Consider the following 12,198-nt stretch of genomic DNA (forward strand, 5'->3'; position numbering starts at 1 on the left):
GGAGGGCAGCGTGGAGGGTAAAAATCATAGAGGGAGACCAAGAGATGAATACACCAAGCGGATTCAGAAGGATGTAGGTTGCAGTCGGTACTGGGAGATGAAGAAGCTTGCACAGGATAGAGTAGCATGGAGAGCTGCATCAAATCAGTCTCAGGACTGAAGACCACAACAACAACAACACACAAATCATAAAACAAATTTTAAAATGAAGAAACAAACAGCCAGTCTTGGTTACAAGGCTGTATTTATTATTTATTTACCACTGACGCGTTCCGCTTGGTTTAGGCATCTTCAGAGTGGCTGAATATTAGATAGTTTTAGGTAAATGGGATACCGAACGTACAGAACGTCCCAGCAAATAACTGTCCTCGTCAAACATCTGGAAACATCGGTCGGTGTCCTTGATGAATTGCAAAACAGGATCAGGCTTACATAGATCTGCTATCGTGCAAACATGTTGTTGTAGAGTCCGACATGTTTTCATGATGGCAGATCTATGTAAGCCTGATCCTGTTTTTCATTCATTGGACTACTTCGCATGCCTCATCGGACACCGCGCAATGTTTCCAAATATTTGACGAGAGCAATTATTTGCTGGGACGTTCTGTATGTTCGGTATCCTATGTACTTATCACCATCTAATATTCAGCGAATTAGAAGATACCTGAATTAAGGGAAACGTCTCATTGGTAAATAAATAATAAATACATCCCTGTAACCACGACTGACTGTTAGTTTCACATCATATATTCTTGGTTGCTGTACCACCCCTGCCATGTGTTGGAAAACGTTTTAAACGCCAAAATATAACATTTATAAATAATATTTTGTACTCCAAAGGTAGATGCTTGGTGTGTCAATTACACATTTGACACTTCATGCATTTGTTAACAAGAATTTGTACTGAAGTGTCGTCTCTAACTGAAACAGATCATTCAACTAAAAATAAGATATACGTCAGCTTCACGTTTTACAATATATCATTTCTACGTAAAAAAAAAAATTGTATCCGCTCAAAAAGGCAAGGAGAACACGATAGGTTTGCAGCGTGCATCGGAGCTCAGATACGGTGTAAGCTTCGCCCCGAATCGTATCTTAAATTTCAACGCACATAACGGTAGAAAATTTTGATAGAGGGAAGAGGAATAAATTTAGTTGATGGGTAGAACTCACATACAGGTGATCACCGAAAGCTTACGCGCGATGACCGCGTGCCTAGTCGCCATCCCACATTCCTGTTTCGATTTTAATACAGTTTATATGTTATTTATTTCAATTCAAACAGAAAATAGAGTGCTTATAGACTTTATTCAATAACTGCGACGAAAAAAATATGCAAATATAGGCACTGTTTGTTAGACAAGCGTTTCAACCCTAACGTATCCAGTTTGCACTTGCACTCGCCACTATTGTTGAAATATTATTTTCACCTCTGTTAGCGTCAATCGTGGACATTCTCCGGCTTTTGCAAGGGTGGAGCTCCTCCTCGCCAATGCCGACGCGGCGACCATCTCAACAAATCTACTGTCACCTCTGTATTGTTAGTAGCGGAGTTTCTTGCTATCTGCGACAGATCGGGCAAAGGTAAGATTGGTTAGTGACTGGTTATAGTGTAATGCTGATATTTGTTTAGTGTGCAAGATTTGGCTTCCCTGAAAAATGTAGGTAAAACACCGTACAAGACGGTTGTGACCGCTATTCTCTTGGTCGCGACGCCGCTGCAAGCTATCCTTCCCTCTAGCAACACTTGTAGCGCAGGCAGCCTACTCAGCAGGCGAAGAGAGTTCGCTAGCGGTTAGAGCGCGCTACTACAAAGGTTGCCAGCATAGAGGGAACTATATTGCACGTCAGCAGTCACGTGTAATAAATAGCGCGCAGTTCATATCACTGCATCAACCAGAGTGTAAGACACGCTCCCTATGGACCCTACGACAGAACACAGTAACTGAATATGCAGACCTAATACACTGAATAGCCAAAGAAATTGGTACACCTGCCTAACATCATGTAGAGCCCCGCGAGCACGCAAAAGTGCCGCATCACGACTTGGTATGGACTCGACTAATGTCTGCAGTAGTGCTGGAGCTAACTGACAACATGAATCCTGCAAGGCTGTCCATAAACCCTTAAGAGTACGAGGGGGGTGGAGATCTCTTCTGAACAGCACGTTGCAAAGCATCCCAGATATGCTCAATAATGTACATGTCTGGAGAGTTTAGTGGGCAGCGGAAGAGTTTAAACTCAGAAGAGTGTTCCTGAAGCCACTCTATAGCAATTCTGGACGTGTGGGGGTGTCGCATTGTCCTGCTGGAAGTGCCCAAATCCGTCGGAATGCAAAACGGACATGAATGGATACAGGTGATAAGACAGGATGATTACGTACGTGTCACCTGTCAGAGTCATATCTAGACGTATCAGAGGTCCCAATCACTCCAACTGCACACGGCCCATACCATTACAGAGCCTCCACCAGCCTGAACAGTCCCCTGCGGACATGCAGGGTCCATCGATTCATGAGGATGTCTCCAGACCCGTAAACGTCCATCCGGTCGATACAATTTGAAACGACACTCGGCCGACCAAGCAACATGTTTCCAGTCGTCAACAGTCCAATGTCGGTGTTGACGGGCCCATGCGAGGCGTAAAGCTTTGTTTCGTGCAGTCATCAAGGATGCACGTGTGGGCCTTATGCTCCGAAAACCTATATCGATGAAATTTCTTTGAATGGTCCGCACGCTGACAGTTGTTGATGGCCCAGCATTGAAATTTGCAGCAATTTGCTGAAGGGTTGAATTTCTGTCACGTTCAACGATTCTTCAATCGTCGTTGGTCCCGTTCTTGCAGGATCTTTTTCCGGCCGCAGCGATGTCGGAGATTTGATGTTTGAAAGGATTCCTGATATTCACGGTACATTCGTGAAATTATCGTAAGCGAAAATCCCCATTTCATCGGTACCTAGGAAATGCTGTGTCCCATGGCTCGTGCACCAACTATAACACTATGTTGAAACTCGCTTAAATCTTGATAACCTGCCATTGTGGGAGCAGTAACTGATCTAACAATTGCACCATTTTTTGTCTTGTATGGGCGTTTCCGACCGCAGCGCCATATTCTGTCTGTTTACATATCTCTGTATTGAATACTCAAGTCTATACCAGTTTCTTTGGCGCTTCAGTGTAGATGGACGTGAATAAAAAGATGAAATACTAACAACGACCCAGCGTAACTCCTAGACCTCTGCAATTACTGAGTTTAACCTCTGAAGAAGGCATTTCAGAATAGTTCAGGAAAAACACCATCTGAACCTCATGATAAAAATATACATGGAACGAAATGTAAAACACAGAAAGACAAAGCCGATAAAATTAGTATCAAACAAAAGTAAAGGATGATTACAAAGTTTCCGTTCTCAGACCGCACAGTCCATAAGCGGTTCTCCAATTAGGCAAACCCGCCGCGAGCATTTAATCTATAATCCCACCGGCGCATCAGGTTGAAGATACCCATTTGGTAAAACACCATGCCCGGGTTGTGAAGAAGTCCGTAACTGCCTGCTGCACTTCTTCGTCCGGAAGAATCTTCGACCCTTCAAGGCCTTTTTTAAGGGACCGATGGCGTATAACCGCATGGGGAGAGATCAGGTCAATAGGGCGGGTGCTCGAGCGCCGTCCTCTTGAGTTGAAACGAGGCTGGCCTCCCACATCGACCGACGTCTTGTGACAAATGGGTGTCAGCACGGTACTTGGTGCACCATTCTCCAATGGTAGTTATCGACATGGATGTCTACCGGAGTTTGTCCTTTGGCAACCTAGAAAAGAATAACAGCACGTTGGCTCTGTTTGGACGCCTTTGGTAATAACATCGGCATAGTTGACCTTTCCGCATTTCCTGCACGCACGGAAAGACACGAATGGAATAACAGCTAGCTCACATGTTGCTGCTTGTATACCCGCATCGGTGTCGCGCTACATTGTATATGCGCTGCAGTGACGCCTTCAAATAGAAATTTTTTGGTCGCTCCTTTGAAAAGAGGATTTTAACTGAGATTAAACCAAACAAAAACATCAAAATACACAAACTACTGTCAATGTCAAACCAACAGATATGAGCTACACCAGCTGCGACATAGTCGCGTATACGAACAGTGATCCAATACTGTCAAATGTTTTTTATTCCAGTCTTTGATCACAATATCAATTCTTTTGACGATGACCGGTTTCAGTCCGCAATGACCATCCTCATATCTTTTCTACACCATGTACTAAAGTGATAAGGCCATAATGGCATCATATATTTATATGTTTTGACGATGCCATTATGGCCTTATCACTTTAGTACATGGTGTAGAAAAGATATGAGGATGGTCATTGCGGAATGAAACCGGTCATCGTCAAAAGAATTGATATTGTAATCAAAGACTGGAATAAAAAAGAATTGAGATATGAGCTAAATGTAAAGACAATTTTGTAAATCGGTATAGTAGAAACAAATAAAGAGTTTTGTAAAGCAATATGGTAAGAACAGACAAAAACTACTGTTAATTTTAGTTAGAAATCAGCAAGAAATATGTTAGGATAAGAAAGAATGTCAAAGTAAAGAAAGTATACCGTGAACCACTTGCCTGACACAGTAAAATCTCTCTGTGGCTCGCCAAAGCTTTTCAAAATTGGAAGAAAAAAGAACTTAACAGGCAGTTGCAGTACTAGTTAGATCGTAGTTAACCTGGCGAGCAACCTATTCGCCGGAGGGGCCGTCACGCAAGCCAACGACGAGTCTAATAAGAAAAGAGCCGTCCTGCGACAACACAAGACGTCGCCACGGAGCGGTGTCTGCTCCGAGAATAAGAGAGTCGTATTCACTGATAGTTTTTGCATGGAACATTGGCATAGGCGAGGACTGTTTGTACAAAGATAACATGACAGTTAAGTATTTGTGTTACTGAATAAATTAATGTTTTGTACAAAGACATTTATAGTTATTTCAGTAGTTGGGTTGTTTTGAAAATCCGCCTTATGCAAACACAATTAGTTTATTTTTTTATACCTACCCAGACATGTTTCGACACCTGCATGTCATCTTCTGTGGGATAAATTTTTATTTCTGTAAAATACAATATCAACTTTATAATAATGTAACTGTTGTAGGCATAAGAATTACAATATATACAGGCGTGCGAATGAAATCGAGCGGCAATTGGAAACATACGGCAAAGTTGACGTAAGCGGGACAGTACGATTCCTTTTGACACATAATCTACACTGTACACAGATTCACCGCGAAATTCTGGCTGAATATAGAAATTCAATGTCGCTTCCAAGCGTAGTGGAACGGTGTTAACAATTTGACCATGGTCGCACGGACGTGAGTGATGCCGATCGGGAAGGAAGGCCATTGACATCGACAACAGAGGACAATACCCAGACAATTGAGGACGAATATCTGGGAGAAAGAGGTTTTCCAGCGATGGGGAAGTTCACATAGCAGTTCTCGAATGGCTCCGTGACCAAGGAGCGGAATTCAATTGTGAAAGCATTGAACAACTGAAAGAACGTTCCTACCGCTGTTTACAAAGACATGGTGACTGTAATAAAAATACTTCCATGTATTTGTGTCGTTTTGAAGTGTAGCGCAACATCCAATGAAAGTTACTAGGCCTGCCGTAATAATATGTAACTTATTTTGTGAAGTCCCCGTCTGCAGCTCGTGGTCGTGCGGTAGCGTTCTCGTTTCCCGCGCCCGGGTTCCATTCCCGGCGGGGTTAGGGATTTTCTCTGCCTCGTGATGACTGGGTGTTGTGTGGTGTCCTTAGTTAGTTAGGTTTAAGTAGTTCTAAGTTCTAGGGGACTGATGACCATAGATGTTAAGTCCCATAGTGCTCAGAGCAATTTGAACCTTTTTTTTTTTTTTTTTTTTTTTTTTGTGAAGTCCCCTCGTATACTGAAATAAACGCTCTATTTCATTACTTAGCAGTTAGCATGTTTGTTCTCCTTGGCACCATCAAGCTACATCACAATAAAAACTGTCAGACTTGTAGTACGTTACAACTGCTTGCTAGGGCATAACCACCTATGGTAAACTAACATACGCAAACAGCGACAAACGTCGGTAAGCCCCTGCATATCAGCAACACTGACTGGCAACTACCAGCTGCTATTAGAGCCGACCAACAGGCCACAGCAGGGACACCGACGAGCTCGCCCACAGACGCACGAACAATCTCCCAACACTCCCTCACACTGTGCCTCCGGTATATGACCATCGGACACGAGACCGATAACAAAACTAACTGTTGCAGGTTGCAGGACGCTGAACGAGGACTCTGTACCAGCGCCAGCCGCCGAGCAGCACAAACGCACGACATCAAGGTATCGACATGCATGATACCCACTACTAACAAAGCCTATCCTTGTACAACCTATCGCAGGCAGCAAGACAACCGCTACTGCTCTTGCCGCCCGACCTAACTTTCGCAGAGGTTTTTTTCCCTTGGCTCTTGCCTTGGCACTTTTTTTCCTCTGTCCTTCAAACCGCTACCCTTCGTCAGACTTCGACCAATCTATCTCCAGATGAGCGCGTATTAATGGTTAATCCTAACCAGACGTACGCAAACATCGCAGTACCCACATCCTGCGACACCTCACTTTAGTGAATACTAACCCTTATGCAGAGATGGCAGTAGACCTTTTGTGTTGGCCATCATGCCGGTGTGGGCGTGGAGGGGCTCCACCTCTAACGTAAAAAAAAAAAAAAAAAAAAAAGTACGTTACACTCCACACTTCATCGTAGAAAACAATATATAAGACGGCGTCTTTAATTAAGAGATACGCACAACCACAGCGTGTACGGGCACAACTATCACAGCCACTCATCTCTACACTACCTGGATGTAGATCTCTGATCTCAGAGCACGGAACTTCACCATGCCTGCGGATTCTTGTCATCTGCATTGTCCGCCATACTGAAATTAGACAAAACAATTTGCAACAGGGTGTACATGATAAATAATTCTTTACTTATTTCTACCTTTGAACTTTATATCAATATGCGATGAATAGGCTGATGTGGGAGGAGATTCGAAAAGTATTTTCAGTTTGCGCACTCGTGAAATTACGTGGCAGCCATGTTGTAATTAGGCAAGAAATGAAATACGAGCATCTTTGGTCGCCACGTTCAGACAGCTGAAGTTCGATATCCAAGTACTATAGGAATCGCTGATCACAGCATTTCAGTGTGTAAGATGGAGTGGTATCATACGTTACTTTTATCACACATTGGTGTGTGGAATATATGAAGTTGTAAGCATAAGAGTTTTTACGGTAATGTAGATTAATAATGGTAAAGAGGGGAAGAAAATTAGCTAATTCCTAAAACAACGAAACAAAGAGTTTATTACTAAATAAAAGAACAGCCTACCCAGGAAAACAACTACATTTAAAGGATTTATGGTGTGCTTCCGGATGTTTAGGCGAGCAATTGTTTCCATTTGATACGTATTAATTGACGATGTTGGAAGCAGACTGAAAGTATAAGATTAGCTTTCGAGAAAAAGAAAAAAAAAATTTACATAGAATATAAATTTAGTGTTAGGACGTCTTTTGTAAAAGTGTTTGTGCCGAATGTAGCCTTACATGGAAGTGCAACATGGTCGCTAAGCAATACAGACAAGAAGAAAATAGAAGCTTTTGGAATGTGACGCTATAGAAGAATGTTGAAAATTTGGTGGATATGTCAAATGAAAAATTACAGGGTATTGCATCCAATCAAGAGGAAAAGAGCTTTTGGAGCATACCCTGACTAAAAGAATGGAATATATATTTTGGTGGGAAGCATCTTGATGTATCAAGTAAAACTTGTAGTTAATTATGTAATGGAGGGGAGTTTCGAATCTAAAACTGCATAGGGTGACAAAGTGGGCTGTAAAGAGAAGGAATTTCGGCATATCTCCAAACAGAAGTCTGGGTTTCAGAACAACTTGTAACTTCCCCCTCACTTATCGACCTTAATGACAGTGAAAAATTAAACCGCGTGTACCTAATGGAAATCTGGGAAAAGCAATCGTCACCGAGGTTAATTTGTCGGTAAAGAGGGAGGAAAGGGTTACATCTAAATGAAAGGAAAAATGCTAATGAAACTGGTGGAAATTAATTTTGAAATAGGGGTAAAGTTAATAAAGAAAGTAAAATTGCGGCCGTTACGTTAACAATCAACTAGCGGTAATTAGATATTTGAGATTTGGGGGAAATTACGGTCGCCAGTCCTAAGGACTATTACTATAGTAACTGAAAAAGAAAGATTATTACACATATAATTAGCACTAGAAGCGTGGCAACTGAAGGTTGACAAGTGTAGTGTGAAAACTGAAAGTTTGTCAGAAGTAATAAATTTCGCTACACTTAATTTAGCAAAGGAATTAATAAAACCGGAAAATCGAAACTTAATTTAGTGACTGAAGTTAATAGTGAGCTTTCTTTCTGAAGCACATCGAAATTCAGTAAAATACGGTTAGTCTTGGACTACCTCAACAATCATTTCAAAAGCTACTTGAATCTAAGCAATTTAGAAATAAGAGATTTAACTTTGAACTTGAATTAAATGATTCTGAACAATTAACAATAGTAAAATTTAGTACGTACCAAGCTGAGCTGCAGTCACAGGTAAGCTAAAATATGGTAACAAAACTAGCACTCTTAATTTGTGCTTGTGTAATCTAAGTATTGTAGCCAGCTATGAATACTTTAACTGAACTTTGAAATTAAAGCAGTGAAATGGAATTATGCTGGCGTTTGAATTTCAATGACACTCGGGTTCATTTCGGAAAAGGAAGGGACCCTGCTTGGTAATGCAATTGGGACAATGAGCAACAAAGGTTCATGCTAAGTAGCTGTAATTTTGTGATGCAACAATTTTAAAAGTTTGAAAAGCTGAGGTCTGCCATACAGTTCTAAAACTTTACGTGCTTCCAGTCTTCCTTGTTGGTTGATTGAAGGTTTGAAGCCGTCGATCGAGGATGTGGCGGCAGTCACTCATTGTCGGCCGTCGCTGTTGCAGAAGCTGGATGTTGGCGCGCCTTCTTCTCGACACGGTCACCAGACGAAACGGGCTCTTGATGTGCGCCAGTTAATGCTTCCCGTCCGCGACACCATGTCAGAAACTATCATCGCAAGTCGAGCGCAATTACATGCTGCCAAACCCCGAAAGCGCGGCAACTCGCGGGAGCTTCACACCACACACCTGCTCCACTCGCTACTCCAGCCAGACTCTCTATGCTCTGCCCGCGCTCCACGCAGCAGAGTTAACACTACCAAAGATCCTAAACACTTTGGTTCTCCACACGACCTATCGCTGTATTCGTTCGATAGCATAGTTTTCCCTAGGCCAGACCCAGCGTAAAAATACAAATAATCTTTACACAACAAACCAATTATACATCGACATAAATGCATATATATACAAATAATAAAACAATTACAATATACAAAGACACAGAAACGTCATATATTCAGGTAACAAAATAAGGAAAAAAAATTATAGTACAATAGATGGAAATACAAGGACATGCATTTCCGGCGTTACACGTGCCCCACATTGTCTGAGGACGTTCGTGTAACCTAAACAGACTCAGAAAATGTCCCAAAAAAGAAACAGCGGAAATGCATATGCTCAAAACATCAACAAAATTTAGCATTAGGCTAATTAACCATAAATCAATTTTTAGACCATAATAATTGAGTGGAGACACTCCTAATCTTATTCCACTCTGTCATCTTGCACAAAATAAAACAGGTTGACAACATATTAAAATTCATAGAAAACATAGAAAATTGTTTAGCTATTCCAAAATCATTAAAATTCGTAACACTATAAGAAATGAAATACTATTTGCAAAATTAATTAGAGTGCATGGTCATAAAAACAGGTAGATCAAAATACGCAAATAAATAATTAAATAGATTCCACATTTTGTAAACCTTTTCATAATTAATATTCTCGTCACGAGAATCTATTTAACGCTAAACAAGAAAATAATGTAAAGCAGATCGACAAAAACATAAATATTAACAGCAGAATTCTTTCACATCAGCTGTCCGGGGAAAAAAAAAACTCCACCTTCCGCACTCGCAAGTCCAAAGAATGCCTACAGCGGCACAAGAGCCAACAGCGGCACAAGAGCCGACAGCGGCTCCGCCTTGCCAGTATTGTTGCGCCCGCCTGTGCGGCCCGCTTGATCTCACTCACCCTTGTAACGGCGTTTCCAGAACGTCCGTTTCACTTAATGACACTCTATTTTACATACTGTACAAATTACCCATTGTGTGGTATTAATCGATCCTAGGTTGGTACAATTTCAAGTCTACAATGTTCCGTATACCTAATAGTTTTCCAGAGCTTGGATACTCTAAGCAATAAGCATTTGTGTGAGGTATACCAATGACTTTATATGGTCCATTATAAACAAACTTAAATTTAGAGATTTCATGGTCTATCTCGCTCGATTTCTCATGAGCTTTTACAAGTACTAAGTCTCCGATTGCAAACTTAGCAAAACGCGCTTTTTCACACCAATACTAATGTCAATCCGTGGAGGGAATTTGATTATCTCTTCCAATTCACTTTCTACACTTTTGTCAATGCCGAAATTCCTCACATTACAGTAGTTCAAATTCATACCTACATCAATACCATCCGGCCAGTTAAAAATGTGGATAGGCTGGTATTGCCTATGCACACCGTCTCCTGCCTCGTCAAAGCTAACTACTATTGTTTTATGTTGTGACGTACATGTCAAAGTTTTGCTTTCGCAATTAATCACTGCACGGTACTTTAATAGCCAATCTAACCCGATAATTACTTCCGCAGTTAAGTCTGGCAGGACGACAAACTCTTGTTCAAATCGTGCCCCACATATCTCGAAGTTGACAAAAATCTGTTTTGTGACCGGTTTACTGGCCTTCCCAGTAGCACCGATAATTTTCACTCCTGTTACTGGCATAACTACGATGCCGGGTCTGTCTTTCAGTAACTCAAATATTTTCCCAGATACAGCACTCAGTTATGCACCGGTGTCAATCAACACGTTTAGTTGTAGGTCGTGCATATTAACAGACACTACTATCTGTCTACATTTGTCCTCGACTGTTTCTTCATTTTCCCACAGTAAATCCTCGTCCATATCCAGGTCATTCCAGAAAAAACCATCCGGCTTTGATCCTAAATCCGGCTTATCTGGCGGCTTTTTCAGCCTCTGTTCACATATAGTTTTAATTTCAACACGTTTGTCCTGAGGCTTAGTCTGTAGCTTCGCCTCCAATACCGAAACCTTTTCCTGTAACTCGTCATCTAGTGAGTGTTGCTTTGCTATCAATTCACTAATTGTCACCTTCGTTGATTCCTCTTTGGCCAGATTGATCTCATCTGCCAATCTACCTAGAGGAATGTGCGCAGTAGTATCTGCAATTACTTCCTCTAGATCTGCGCACCCCACATTGCTATCGTCTGACCGTATAACGTCAGCTCTAACCTCATACACTCTGTAATCTGCGTGCTTTTCTACCAATCGTGTCCGGCTATCACTAAAATTTTCATAATCTTTCTCCTTAATACTCTCACAATGTTTAAACTGGAGGTTTGCGTCGGATGGGTCGGCTACTTCTACCACTATAACTTTCGGTAAAGTCTGCCGGTTAGGGCCAGAACTTTCCGTTACTACTTCAACATCCATCTCCTGTGGAACGAAACACGACGAACCATGCTCGTGCTCCCCATTAACATCAACTATTTCTAGTAAAGTCTGCCGGTTAGGGCCAGAACTTTCTATCACTTCACAAATACTATCTTCCTGTGGGACGAGACGCGGCAAATTCTGCCCGCGCTCTCCATAAATACTTCTCCCGTACAGGCCCCTATAATCTCTTAGTTCGTCGTATAAGCGACCGAACTGCCTTAACCAGACCTCATCCCTCTCTGCATCCCCTCGCTTAATGACGGACGTGTTATCCGACATCTGATCTTCTCTCAACACTTGCGAATCATTCTTAAACTCAATCTCCAGTTCCGCTGTGGGTATTACAGCTGCCACTTTATAATCGATTTCCGGAACACTACTTAAATTGTTCTCACTGACGGTGAATGTATTTTCTACTGCCGTGTCTACAGCTGATCTACTACTTGTGGGCGCACTCCTTTCTCCTAATACTGGCA

The sequence above is a fragment of the Schistocerca nitens genome, chromosome 4 (assembly GCF_023898315.1).
Source record: "Schistocerca nitens isolate TAMUIC-IGC-003100 chromosome 4, iqSchNite1.1, whole genome shotgun sequence".
Classification (NCBI taxonomy): Eukaryota; Metazoa; Arthropoda; class Insecta; order Orthoptera; family Acrididae; genus Schistocerca; species Schistocerca nitens.